Source organism: Capsicum annuum, chromosome 6, assembly GCF_002878395.1.
Source record: "Capsicum annuum cultivar UCD-10X-F1 chromosome 6, UCD10Xv1.1, whole genome shotgun sequence".
Taxonomy (NCBI): Eukaryota; Viridiplantae; Streptophyta; class Magnoliopsida; order Solanales; family Solanaceae; genus Capsicum; species Capsicum annuum.
The window spans coordinates 36,397,086-36,409,126 of record NC_061116.1 but is presented as its reverse complement, the minus strand read 5'-3'; positions in this window follow the sequence as shown (position 1 = coordinate 36,409,126).

Sequence of the window (12,041 nt, the reverse complement as noted above, 5' to 3'; positions counted from 1 at the left end):
ATGGCTTTATCATTGCTTTTCTATTTTGGTTGGGATTTGATGGGTGAAAAACATAAATACCTTTATGGGTTTGATGAGTGAAAGCTCCAAACTCTATAAAGTTCAGGGCCATCTTTGAAAGAAGGGTTTTGGGTGAAGTTTAGGAATCCATATATCCTCGAAAGAGGGATGTGGAGACGAAAGCAGTGATAGACAATTGTGTATGTAGTTTGCTAAATTTTCACTATCTTAGACATATGGGTGAATGTGAGCTTAACTATTCCATGGGTATCATCCTCAAAATAGGGATGCCTAGATTGAGGTTGTGGTTACCAATTATTGAACACACCTATTAGGTATTCGAAAGAATCAATGGGTAAAAGTTTGGTGTTTTGTCGAAACACTACCATCAAAATCTATAACCAAGCCTACCCATATTTGATTTACTAAATCGATGTTAATTACTAACATCGTCATGTCACTCCTTTGGTAATGCATAATCCCGAGATCCATACATAATTGTTAAAGCTCTAATTATTTGTAGCCCTGAAGTTATACTAGAAAAAACCAAAAAGAAATATTAGTGTGGGAACATATTCCCCATTTTATCTTTTTGTACCATTTGTTTGAATTTAATTCGTATCTATCATTTTGAATTAATTTGATTGCCACTCACATTGTTCCTCGTGAATTCAACCCCGACTCAAAAGTTGGGTAAATATATTAACGAAGACTGCCATACACTCAAATTTACTTGTAAGTTGAGCATTATAAAAAATGGTGTCATTGCCGAGGAACAATTTGGAATATTTAGTTAGTTTGAAATTTTAGTTTACTTTCTTGAATTCAAGCTTGTAAATATTTGTTTGTGATTTTCTTTTTTTGTATATATCTTGATGATCCATGTCCATATTACGACGTACCACACTTCATGAGAGTTGTGAGTATGCTCCTTGGAGAGATGGATTCACCATCTTGATCCTATAGGGAGTTGTAATACCTCGTACTCTTACCTAGATTGAAATCATCCCAAGAATGCTATAAACTAAGTTTGAAAGATGAATCTATTTGGGTACGCATGGAATTTTTAAGATATTCACTTTTTGTTGAGTGGGAAATTGAATTAGCTTTCCAACGATACCAATTTTATCTAAATCTGGTATCGGAGTAAAAAGTTATGGACGTTTTACTGAGAGCTGTCAGAACCACCCAGGTGCGACAGGTAGGTTGACAGACCGTCACAGCTAAGGAAGTAAGTCAATCTTCTAGCTAAGGTACGACGGACAGGCTTCCAGACCATCGAACTTATGACGGACCATCACCCAAGCCATCTCCACTAAGGCAGTAAGTCCCTAGTCTGGTCCACGTGTGATGGTCAGAACTACGAACCATCGAGACAGCAATGGACCATTGCTTGAGCCATTGTAGATCCCGTTCAGCAATTTAAAGTCATTTTTTAGAAGGTCTTTTTGATCTTTTACCACCCCTTTTTATACCTATTTAATCAGATCAAGGCTCATAAGTTCATTATCCATGTACAACATCAAACTAGGGTTTCCTCTCAAAGATAATCCCCAAGAACAAGATCCAAACCCTTCTTCAAGAAACTAAGAGATTCCAAGTTCTTCAAGTACAAGAACTTCAAGAAACTCAATCAAGGTATGTAATGTGTTGATTCATGTGTCTCTTTCACCCATGAAGCTCAAGAATCTATTTTCAAAATCCAAGATTTGTATATTTATGAATGTCCATGATTTGATTGAATTGAAAATTGATGTTCATATTATTGGTTGGTTTCGTTCCATGTTATAGACTATTAATTACAAGAATTGATTCTAATATGTGATGATTTACACAATATTCATGATAAACCTTTCAATTTACAAGTTGATTTATGTATCCATGATTATTATAGGTGTTGTTGATTGTATAACCAAAGCATGCTCCCCATATGTTTGATTAAATGCCTATGTAAAGGAAAAGTGCCATACTAATGTGACAATATGAAATTCACATTCATGCACAAGTTTATGCATGTCAAATGTTTGATAAAATATCTTAGTCAGTAAATTCTGGATACATATGTAGCCCTTGTGGTGCTTTAGGACTTGTACTTCATGAAATCTCCAACTTATTATATTATGGATTGTTGATGTTGGTCATGTGTTCAAGAAAGTCATGCATTTTCAGTTTCTTTTCATCGAGTCCTGGGGGTACTTGTACCCAAAAAATATAGCTGTGTGCCTAGAGCTAGTGACATGTTTCACGATATCCTCAGTCAAGCTATGATCTAAGAACTCAGTCAGTCATGTGACTCAGAAAAGCTTAGTAATTCAGTAATCTCAGTAATATTTCATCAGTTAACAAAAATCTGTGAACTCAGTCTAGTCCAGTTCAGTTAATTATGTTCAATGTCTATCCAGATGGGAGTAGGAATTAGCACCGAGTGAACCCAAGGATGGGAACTCACCTGTTATATGAGGGTGTGATTCTTAGAAGAAATCCTTGCATTCCAGAACTACGTAGCCAGCATAGGTTGAGACATCATAGCCTGTTATATGAGGGTAGATGAGGTGTCTTAACCTGTTATATGAAGGTTCCCACCGTTCTCATTAGAGTTACATGTTATTTGAGGGTTACTTTGAGATTGTCCTTACCAGTGGCGCGGTATTGACACTCTTACAATTAGGGTTCCAGATTGGACCCCGACTCAGCTATACTACATTATTTGGGGCATGTTGGTTAGATGAATACTTTCCACAGTTTTAGTTATAGAATTAGGACTGTCAGATATAGTCATTCAGTCTTAGTAATAGAACTCAGATAGTTCTACAGAATTTAGGACTGTTAGATATAGTCAACTCAGAATAGTACGGAACTCAGCTAGTTCTATCAGAACCCATACTGTCAGATACAGTCACTGAGTATCAGTTATATGGTTATCAGTATCTCATGTTAATAGTACTCAGGCTCAGTAATCATGTTATCACGAGCTCAGTTACAGTTATTATGTATTCATGCATATATTCTCATGTTCATGTTATCCAATCAGTTAGTATAGTTCATGCCTGTAAACCCTTTGCATTCAACCTACCTCACATACATACTAGTACATTCAATCGTACTGACGCATTTGCTCTATGGTGTTTTATACCATAGGTTCAGAAGCACGAGTTCCAAAGTATCAGTAGCATCCCAGTCTCAATAGTCAGAGTTAGCAGTGAGTCCTCATCCTTAGAGGAAATGACCATTACTTTATTACCTCTTTAATTAATTTATTTCAGTAGTTGGAGTTAGTTAGGGACATATCCCATCACCTCCTTATTCGAACAGTTCAGTTAGTTAGAGGCTTTTCAGACTAGCATGTTCAGGCAGTTATTTCAGTTATTTTGGGTTATTCATACCCCTTCCAGATGTTATTTTTTATCATTTATGTTACAGTTTTAAACCTTATGGCCTTTCATCCTTTATTTCCACATTTATACAATATATTATGTAGTGTTCAGGTGTAGATATCACTCATGGGTTAGCTTATAGTCCTTCGGGGTCAAGAGCATCATGTAGCATTTCAGATACCAGATTCAGGGCATTATGGGAGTATAGGTGTTATTTATGTAGTAGTCAAGATAGACATTGGAGTGATTGTCCAAGTGAACCTTCCCCCCATTGTATTAACCAAGTTGCTAGTTCTTCTAATAAGAGTGATAGGTCTTCTAAAGAGAAGAAGGAGGAGCAATAAACCGGACCCAATGGCATTAAAGCTATACTTCAAACTATTTTGGATTAGGTAACTACAACCGGGTAGAATACACAAGACTTGCATCCATCCTACGGGGTGTTTAAAAGGGAAAATGTCAAGGCAAAGGAATTGGGCAAGGACATAATCCTTGCAAACACCACAACGATTCTCATTTTCCAAGAAGAGGATAATCAAGAAGAGAAACCAAGCTATGGTGATGGGTTTGGTAGTGAAGAGTCCTCAGTGACTTCCCAATCTACCAAATCAAGTAAGGAAGAAGAAGACAAAATAAAAGGAATGGTGCTAGAGTCTCAAGAATAATCGATGCAAATATCTTATGATAACTCCAGCTTATTCTGGGTGAAGATGTTTTGGAGGAAACAATTGTGAAATTAGGGGTTGGAACTCATTCAAACCATTTCTCAACATTGTTCTTAGAGGATGTGATGGGAATCTTTTTACCTAGGAAAATGGTTGATCATGGGGAGAAGGAGTTCGATTCTTATATTTTGGAGTTTTCCATTCCAAAGGGGCATATAGAACCCCATCCATCAAAGGCCAAGGATCACAACTTCAGATGCACAACAAGAGGTCTATTGATGTAATCACCTTTACCCAAAGAGCCAAACTAAAAGTTAGATGTCACATTGGCTAGAAGATTCAAACAATCTAAGTGAAGGCACAAATTAGGATTATAAAAGGCATCTTTGTAAGACATTAAACTAAAATCTTAATGGGAGGCAACCCATCACACCATGAAAAGTGGCACATATCCTTTTATTTATGCATAATAGAGTAGATTTTATTTTTGTATTTATTCATACATAATCCATGAAAAAGTGATTGTTTGGAGAAATTTTGATTGAAAGTGAAAAAGAGAGTTGGGAAAGTGGCCTGTTGGACTGAACAACTAAGTGTAGTGACCTAGAATTTAGCCTCATTTACTGCGACTGTGGTTCATGTCAATGTGATAACGGAGGCCACCAGTCCGCTATCACATAATGAGGATTGTGATCGCGGTCATACCAGTTCAAGGGACCATCCAACTATCATTTTTTCCACACACTCATTTTCAAAATTCTCCCAAAACTCTATTATCTATTGGCATTGTGTAGAGTATCCAACACTTCATTTCAATCATTTTGCATCATTTATCTGGTATGTAGTCTCAAACTCCCTCACTTTTATTGTCATTATAGGCCTAGGACATATAGTTTAGAAATAGGCATGAATTTATTGTTATAATACCAAAACTGTGCTTGTCTATGTTTATGGTTGTGATTAGCAGCTGTAGGGTGTCTATATGTCATTTGGGGAAGTCTTGAGTACCCATATTTTAGCCTAAAATGGTTGAAATTGACATGTATATTATGTTTTCATTCAATTCCCATATCAGTTCAATGTGGATTCCTTCTAGTTTGGGGCTAAAACCTTACAATCTAGGCTTATTTTATCTGATCATGATATTTGTACGCCTAGTTGGATGACAAAGTTGGTTTTAATCTCATGTATCTCGAGTAATGGCAGAACTATTAACTGTGGCCTTAGGTAACGCGATCGCGGTCCTGATGACTGTGATCACCAAAGTGTGATCGCGATCAATGTTCCGTGGTCACCATACCTAAGGACAGCTATCTACATAAATCCAAATTTATGCACATCTATTTTTCACCACAGAATCCCCTATAACATTGCCATACTCACTTTTTTTTGTTAATCTAGAATAAGTTTTGCTTTTCAAAATACTAAAAATGGTCTAAAAATTGTTCTATACAGGTACTCAGCTATAAAATGGGAGACTTAAATGATACCAGATTCATGCCTCCGAAATGCCACAACTAGTTTTACAATAACCTCACAAGGAACAAGCTACGCCTAGAAAGGAGTGTCTCTATGGATAGAGTCCTAGAGAAGTTCCCAAAATTGTTTAACAAACTTGCTGCTATTAGGGAACGTGCTCCAAGGTTTCCTCAGGGGTTGGGGAATCCTCCACTGCTTGCCACTCATATGCATTTCGGTCTGATTATGAACTGTAGTAGAAGGAGCTGAAAAAGTAGAGTTCCAGGGTTACAAAATGAGATAGAGCATACTCAAATTTAGAAATATCACATAGGGACCTCAGGGACTCACAAGAAAAAATGGTGAAGAGGGTAAAAAAGAGATAAAAATTCCTCACCAAGATGTGGAGAGGGGTAAAGGGCATCTTTAAAATGCTCAAACCTAAGAAGAGTCTACCTTCACCAAGGAACAAAAGTGATAATAGAGTCTCTACTGAGTGGTCTGGTACTGATGATAGTGGATATGATGCAGGGTATTTCAGAGAGAGCAATTTGTGAGGCTGATTTAGGGAGCATCCTTTACTCTCATATTGTTCACTATGCAGTAGGGGCACTGCCAACTTTTTGGTTAGGAGTGCTTGTCCCTATATTAGTACTACTTGAATTTTTTTAGGTAGTTTTTTGATAATATTTTGGATGATGTTTTTAATTTTTTTTGGTATGACATTTTCAATATTTCTTTACTGGCCGCTCTAATGGTGTCCATGCATTTATGGATTATCATGCTTTTATCTTAATTTTTTGTTTTTCTCTTATTATTTTAGATTTTATCATGGATTTTAGTTATGCATGAATAGCATTTTGTTTGGGTTTTGAGACATAGGTGTAGGGGAATTCTGATTAACCATAGCATGAGTATCAGGAATGAAAGGAAAGTCTGAGTACCAGTGGAATTTTATTTTATAAAAGTTGGGGTCACTTTGTACACCATTGGTAAAGTTTGAGTAGCCATATGGGTAGTTAGATCATTTTGAGCCAAGATGTGAGACAAAGGCTTTGGTTGTAGCCATAGTCTAGCAAATTGTGCATAGTTCTATTGTAAAACAAGTAACCCTCTCCGTCTAAAATTTTTGAAAAATTAAGGGCTATACCGGAGCAATGTTGCAACAAATCTTTTTCTCTTTTTGTGGCTCCACAAATTATTGACTTGTAAATAGTGATAAATACTCCACTTTTGTCTATTTCAGAAGGGATATTTTAACTCCCTTGGATAATTTTGCATGCCAGGTGTGGTGAGATTTTGGAATTCATCTCTTGTACACTTACGTTATCTAAAACTTGCCTCGTTAGTCTTTCAAAACTAATTTTGATTGTATGTGGTTGGAGAAATAACGTTCGGCCATCCTTGTTATTTTAGAACCCACTCTAGCCTAATAATCCTACCCATGCATAATTGAAATCCTTAGTTACCCATATTTATCCTTTAGACCTTTCTTTTGTAAACTAAATACAAGCCGCGTTCCATTATTTTCATCCCTATTTTGAACCGTACCCTCCTTGAACTTGAAAATACAACTTGAGGCTTAAATCTTATATTGGGGGTAATGAAAGTAATGGAAGGAAGATTATAGCCACAAAGTGTTAGTGAATTGCCAAATGTTCCTATGTGATGAAATCAAATGTTTAGAAAAAGAAAGGATCCAACACAAGAATGAATTGAATGTAAGTTGCAAGAAAAAGAAATGAAAGAAAAGTGGTGAAAAAAGGAAGAAATTTTTATGCATAAGAAAATAAAGAAAACAAAGAAGAGTGGCCCTTAGTCGAAAAAGGAAGAATTGTAAAGGGTGATGTAGATGTTCAAGGAAGGGTGTAGCCATATTGTTCCTAAATGGTATCCTACCTTAACTTGAACCTACATTACAAGCTTCAAAATTCCTTCGAGATCTACGACCATTTACTTTCTTTGTAGTGGCGACTAAAAATAGGGGCAAGCCTATGGTATGACACTTTTTCCATAAAGATTTCTTTTGTGAAGGAGAGAGTTTGACATTTAATAATTCTATGTTGCATATTTTGTAGCTTGATATGTAAAATTCTTTTTTATGTTAGGATGGAATATGAAACAAGTTAAGGTGGGCGGTTTTGTCACCTTCCTAGTGGCGAGGCAAATGGAGTATGACTTAGTTTTAGTCAAAAGGTGAGTCACTTCTAGAGCATTAATGGTTGATGCTTAATTGCTCTTTAAAGTCTTGCTCATCTTTTGATAGTGTATCTTATGATGAGGGGTATAGTGAAACTAGATTAGCACATGTGCAATAAGTTACTTGTGGTTGCAATTAAAGTTGAGGTCATTGAGATCTATAAGGCATAAAGGTTGGGCTTAAATAATTATGTCTCATGGTAAGAGGTAATGATGTTTGAGGACAAGCAAATATTTTACGTTGGGGATGTTGATGAGTGGTGATTTTACCACTCATTTACACTTATTATTCGTGCCCATTACCTTGTTTTAAATGATTAAATGAGACAAATTTGTGGTTAGATGCACTAATATCCACTCTTTGAAGGCATAAAGTTGAGGAGATCAAAATATGTGGATTGGAGCGTAAAATGATCAAAAGAGAGCAAGAAAAATATAGTTGAAGACTTGGAGAAAAAGAGCCTCAAGTACCATGGTCGCGGTCTATCGACTGCGATCACGACAGTCAAGCAAAAGTCTTCCAACCATGATCGCTGATGTTAACCACGATCGCGTGTCCGCAGTCGCAACTAGAATTACGCGATCGCTGCCTAGCGGAGGAAATTATCCCAAGGGAAAATCTATAATTACACGTGCTGATGCTAAAATGAACAAAATGACTCAAACCTTATCATGTATAAAAATTCCTTCTTCCCTAATTTTTTAGGTTTTAGCTCTAGACTTTATAGCCTAAATTTTTAGAGAAGAAAATATTGTATCAATTTTGGGTGAAGAATACCTTGGAGACTTTCTTAGTAGAATATTTGCTCACTTTCATTGTTGATATTATGGGAGAGCCAAGTCTGAAGTAACATTCGCTTAATGCTTCAACAATTTATTTCAATGGAGATTATGGGTATATCTATGCTTATTTATCTTATTTGTAGCTAAATCTCCCTCTTGGGGTTATGTATGAATAGGGGTTTAAGTGTGTGTGGGTTTTTATTGTTATCTTATATTTGGTAGTTCATGTTTATGGGTTTTGTCACTTCTATGCTATTTTGATGAGTAAAAGCTCCAGGCTCAAGAAAGTTCAAGATCACCTTCGAAAGAAGGGTTTTGGGTAAAGTATAGGAATCCATATCATCCTCGAAAGAGGGATGTGGAGACCAAAGCAATGATAGATAATTATGTGTGTAGTTTGATAAGTTTTTACTATCTTAGACATAACGGTGAATGTGAGGTTGACTATGCTATGGGAATCATCGTAGAAATAGGGATGCCTAGATTATTGTTGTGGTTACCAATTGTTGAACACACCTATTAGGTATTCGAAAGAATAAATGGGTTAAATTTTGGTTTATTGTTGAAAGACTAGAATAAAAATCTATAACCAAGCCTACCCATATTTGATTTACTAAATTGATGTTGATTACTAACTCCCACATGTCACTCTCTTAGTAATGCAAAATCCTGAGATCTGTGCATAATTATTAAAACTCTAATTATTCATAGCCTCGAATTTATACTAGAAATACCCTAAAAGAAACATTAGTGTAGGAACCTATCCCCCATTTTATCTTTTTGTAGCATTTGTTGAATTTAACTTATATCTATCATTTTAAATTAATTTGATCGCCACTCATATTGTACCTCGTGGATTCAACCCTGACTCTAAAGTTGGGTAGCTATATTGATGACGATCGCCTTGCACTCAAATTAACTTGTAAGTTGAGCGTTATCAGTTTTACCATCTTTTGTAAAGTTTTAGGTATTGGGTTAGGTGTTGTGTTGATGCTGGATGGTAAGGCAATTGCTTATGCTTCTTATCAGTTGAAGGCTCATGAGAAGAATTACCCTACCCATGATTTGGAGTTGTGCATGATTGTTTTAGCTTTGAATTTGTGGAGGCACAACTTGTATAGAGTTCATTGTGAGATTTTCTCAGATCATCATAGCCTTCAGAACTTCTTCACTAAGAAAGATCTTAATATGAGGCAGCTTTGTTGTCTTGAGTTTCTTAAGGATTATGATTTTACCATTTTATATCATTTATGCATGGCTAATGTGGTTGCATATACCTTGAGCTAGAAGTCAATTAGCATGGGTATCTTGGAGTATCGTTTGACCTAGGAGATGACTTTTGCCTTTGAGGTTCATCTTTAGCTAACCATATTGTTAGGCCTGATATTTAGAGACCTGGGTATGTTTTGGAATTTATGAAGGCTAGGTCTTCTTTGATGGAGCAAATTTGAGCTCATCAGTTTAATGATGTTGGGTTGAAGTTGATTCGGGATAAGGTCTTGAGTGATGAGGCTAAGGAAGCCTCACTTGATTCTGATGGTGTTTTGAGGATTAGGACCTAAGTTTGTATGCCGAGAATGGGTGATTAGATTAGGTTGATTTTGGATGAGGCCTATTATTCCAGGTATTCCTTCTATTCGGGAGTGACTAAGATGTATCACGCCTTAAGACAACTTTATTGATGAGGTGTTATAAGGAAAGATATAGCAGATTTTGCAGCTCCCTGCCTTTGTTTCTAGAAGGTAAAGGCTAAGTATTTAAGGCCTGATGGATTTCTTTAGAGATTACCCATTTTTGAGTGGAAGTGGGAACGGATCACTATAGATTTTGTGATCATATTTCCTCGCACTTCTCATGGATATGATAGTTTTTGAGGCATTATGGGTTGATTGACAAAGTCTGTACATTTTATTTTGATAGAGGTCTCTTTTAATGCTGAGAGGTTGGCTCTTTTCTATATTTGAGAGATTTTATGAGTACATGGGGTGCCAGTGTCTATCATTTTTTTATCGAGGTTCTATTTTCACTTATCAATTTTGGAAGACTTTTCAAAATTAGTTGGGCACTTGGGTAGACCTTAGCATAATATTTTAACCCCTAACTATAGAGAGAACTATCCAGGTTTTGGAAAATATGCTCTGGGCTTTTGTGATGGATTATGGTGGCTAGTAGGTGCAATAGTTAGTCTTAGCAGAGTTTGCATACAATAATAGCTACCATTCCAGTATCGATATGGCTTCTTTTTGAGGCTTTGTATGGTAGGCATTGTTTATCTCCTGTGGGTTGGTTTGAGGTTTCTAAGGTTAAACCTAGAGGTATGGACTTGCTTTATGAGTCTTTGGATATAGTTTAGATCATTCAGGATAGACTTTGAGCAGCTCATAGTAGGAAGAAATGCTATGCAGATCGTGGACTTTGTGCCTTGATACTTGGTGTTGGTGATCATGTTTTCCTTCGAGTGTCATCCATGAAGGGTGTCATGAGGTTTGGAAAGAGGGGCAATCTTAGCCCTATGTATATTGGTCCATTTGAGATTCTTCAGACTATTGGTGATGTGGCTTATGAGTTATCTCTGCCCCCAGATTTATCAGCTGTGTATCCATTTTTTTATGTTTCTATGCTTCACGGGTACATTTCGGATGAATTTCATGTTATTCAATGGGAGTCAATTCAGTTAGATGAGAGGTTATCTTGTGTTGAGGAGCCAGTCTCCATTTTTGCTAGGGTTAGATGGTTGAATTCTAGAATTATACCTGTGTTAAGGTTTAGTGGAGGCATTGATCTATAGATGAGGCTACCTAGGAGGTTGAGTCTAATATGTGTGGATTTATAGATTTTGGGTGGTAACATGGTTGATATGATTTTATTACTTTTAAACCTAATTTCAACCCTTGATTTAGAAATTTATGATTTTGTGTTTCGGGTATCAACTCTGTGTAAACGATGGTTTTTTTTCAAAATCTTATATCTCCATTGAGTATAAAGCATCGAATTTGATAAGGTAGCATAGTTTGTTTACATTCATGGCATTCTGGATAAATCTTGTGGGGCCTGTAGAGCCTTGGAATGCACCAAGTCCTCAGCTCGCGATTCACTTGTCGCAATCGTAATTGGGCCTATAGTCAAGGTTTCATGATCACAATACCCTTTGCACGATCGCAATACCTTTGGTAGGATTGGAACCATGATCGTGGCCCTGTTTCTTGATCGTGAACCCTCGGAGTGTAAATACCTGGATTTTGCCATTTTTCACCATTTTTGAGACTTGGACCTTAGGGTTTTGTGATTTTAAGCTAGTTTTTCCACTTCAATTCTTGGGTAAGCTCCATTATACTCATTTGAACTAATTTCTACCATCATTAACATTAATTTCTTGTTTTGAATTCGAATTAAAGTATGGAATTTGGAAATTTTGGCCCGTAAAGCCTAAAAATAATATTCTTCCAATATAAACCCCAATTTCACTCTTTTTCACTTAAGTAAGTTTCTAGTCCCATAATTATCCATTTTCCCTTAATTTCACCCCCAAAACAACTTTGATTCTCAATTTTTAAATGGATTT